The sequence below is a fragment of the Aplysia californica genome, unplaced genomic scaffold (genome assembly GCF_000002075.1).
Source record: "Aplysia californica isolate F4 #8 unplaced genomic scaffold, AplCal3.0 scaffold00011, whole genome shotgun sequence".
NCBI classification, from domain to species: Eukaryota; Metazoa; Mollusca; class Gastropoda; order Aplysiida; family Aplysiidae; genus Aplysia; species Aplysia californica.
The window spans coordinates 1,341,996-1,345,459 of record NW_004797281.1 but is presented as its reverse complement, the minus strand read 5'-3'; positions in this window follow the sequence as shown (position 1 = coordinate 1,345,459).

Genomic DNA, 3,464 nt, shown 5'->3' with positions numbered 1-3,464 from the left:
AGGGGGATAGGGGGGGATAGGGGCAGAGAGGGGATTTTTTAAAGTGGCTTATTGTACACACACTCTTAAAATGTTTCTAAACGTTTGGAGATTTTTAAAGCATTGAAAACTCAGCGGTGAATTGATATTACCATAGTATCGTTGTTGACATTGTTATCATGAGTACTTGGCTATACATTTTTTTATTTTTTTCAGTTTCGTAATTCGTTGTTATTCTTGTGTTTCATCGTTGCTGCAAATGTTGTTGCTGTGGTTCCTGTGTGATTGTTAGAGGATCTTCATTAATTTCATTTGCTGCATAAGGTGATGTTACAAAATGCACTGTAAGCTTTGAATTTAAGCTGCTTCTATTCAGATTTAAATTCAACAGCATGCAAATCGTGAGTAAAACAATCAGCGTATTCACAGTCTCAAATTTTTGGACGTGTTGTATTCTGTGACGAACCTTTTATCTTAATGATAATAATACATAATGAGTAGCAGTGGTATGGCGAATATCCCTGTTTAACAGCCAGCCCTATACGTTTTGTAATCTATATTACTATTACCCCGGCAGACAAGAAATCGCAGAAATATTGTCGGCTTCCCGCAAAGCACACACTGCAAACTACAGATAAAGCGCCCATGCACTGGCAAACTGATGGTACCTTTCACGGTTTATAGCCGGTTAACCGTTCCCTCCTGCGTGAGGCGATGCAAATTTCCATAAAGCTCCTTTCCAAAGGACCCGACGTCGGTCCCTTGACAATGTTTAAAATCGCTACATTTCCGTTGTCAGCCCAGCACCATAGCCACTAGACCAAGTACGCCACTTCATCACCACCAAGCTTGGAATCTTGTCCACTTGTCGGGGTACCACGGACAACTTTGCATTAACCACAGTCAACCGCTTTTCCCAAAGACACAACTTATTCTCCTCACATCTTCCCAAAATGCAACAGACGGTGAGGGAAACAACGCCCAACATTACACGTTTTCGCTCTGAACACCATAGGCGTCATGCTGTGCTTTGGTGGGAGTGACACGCGATCGAATCCTTAGAGTACTTTTAAACTTGAACACTGGAAGGCAAGGAAAGTGTGTGTGTGTGGGGGGGGGGTTGTTGTTCAAGTTTCTTCACCAGCTGGCCTCGGTTGTACTAGTGGTCCTGACTTACATAACTTTTCAGTACTAAAATGGGCGTTAACGCATATGAAACTACACTTATGTGAGGTAAATATCCTACCCAATATTGTTGTCAATGTCTGATATTGATCGATGATTTTCCTAAATGCAAGGTGGAGTGCTCAAAAGCATTCATTGTCTTATTTAAAAACAACAACAACAACAACAATATAATAATAATAATAATAATTTAAAAAAGATAAATAATAATAAATAATAATAAAAATAATAATGATGATGACGATGTTGCTACAACAACCACTGCAAACCGGTGACCTTACATCTGATGGTAATTTACCTGGCCCCATAACTTTAAACAAAAGTTTTAGTAAGAGTTTATGACTCTTGCAATACAATTAAATAAGGCAAGTGCGGAAGGTATGATGTGTTACAAGAGACTAACACAACAAAACAGAAGGAGGAGAGATGAGAAGTACATATTTTTATAGGAGAGAAGAAGCAATCCACAGATATAATAATAATAATAATAATAATAATAATAATAATAGATAGCATTTGTATAGCGCATATCCCCGCTCAACAGCAGGCTCTATGCGATTTACACTATATTATTACCCCAGCAGACCATAGAACACTCCGAAACATTCTCAGCTTCCCGGGAAGCATACAGTGCAAGCAGCTGATTAAGCGCTCAAACACTAACAAACTGACAAGATCTTTCGCTTTCTATAGCCGGGTACCCATTCCCACCTGGGTGAGGTGAGGAAAATTCGTGTAAAATGCCTTTCCCAAGGACACAACGTCGGGTCCCTGACGGGATTCGAACCCACGACCTTACGGTTGCGAGTCCGAGAACCTAACCAGTAGCTTTTTGGGAGTACAAAACTTCCTAAAAGTCGCTGGTGAGTAATAATGGAAATATCATAAGTTTGTAGGTATGGGTGGCAGACCATGTTTATAAAACAAAATACAACGGGTTTTTTGAGAATTTACCAAACTCACCTCATGCTCTACGAACATTTCGTAGGCAAAGGAAATTTGTGAAAAGTAAAACTTTGACAATCTACTCTTGCTCATTGCCTACCGCACAGACAAAGTTGTACCATACACACTGCTTTAGAATCACTTGTCAAGTCACAAAAAGTCGACATATGACAAACATAATAGGTGGCGTATAAACTTGGACTAAGTGTGGCTACTAAAACACCAGAAAAATGACTAGCTGTACAATTAATGATAAAACACAAAAGTCTGGGACTCGTTTTGCATAACTTGTGATGGCTCTGACATTAATGGTCAGTAGGCTTGACACAGATTTGTTTCGCCCCCTCTTACCCACCCAGCAGTAATTGGTACGTGACTTCTATTTGGGGAATAAAAGGTCGCGTGAAATAAACAAAACTGGCCACCCAACCACAATATGCCGACGGCCCAGGAAGTTGTCTCACTAACAAGACATTCCCAATGTCCGGATCGGATGCAGGAACAACTTTACTTTACTTTAAACTTGACCCAGCAGCCCACGGGATATAGAATCGAAATCTTGGAGCAATCTTGTTCCAACTCCATTTTTACGTTTTTTTTGGTGAAACTCAGGAGAATTGCTTCTCGGCCTTTTGGCTAAGATCAAAGTGAAGTGTCATTTTGAAGATACTACATTTCAGTCGCATCGCATAAAAAAATGAGTTAGAACAAAGTAAAATCAATATCTTGCAAAAACACGTACATTACTTGTAAAAAGATTGGGATCAGGTTCAAAGGAAAGGTATTTAAACAGCCACTACGTTTGTGACCAAAAACCTCCCAAAAATGGGATACTGAAGATAGAAGGAGATAGCATTCACTCACGATATAGCTGTAGCGTAGTAGCGTGTGTGTCAGGCATGAGGCCTTTGGGGAGATGCGGAGGTGGGAACTGGGGGAGAGGGGGGGGGAGGGGGGTCATTACTTGTCGTTGATGGAAACCCGGGGAAATTCTACAAGGACACGGGGACAGAGAAAAGGTAGGGTAAAACACGGAGGAAGATGTGGCTCAAAGACTTTTAATTTTTTTTTTTACAATACCTCAAGGCGAAAAGCGATTTTGTGAGATAGATGCATTCTGATACCTAAATAGAAATGATAACTGTGCTTACCCTACCACCCCACCTCTTTGTTTCTTTCCATGAACTTTCTCTGACATTGCTTTCTCCAACAACAAAAAAGATTCTAAAAGAAAAACAATGATGACTTTTAGATAAAAGCAACCCTCGCTTACCCACACATACGATTTCTTGCTCAGGGACAAAGATCACTGACCATGCTTCAAATGAGGGAGAGAGAAAGAGTCAGCGAGGTGG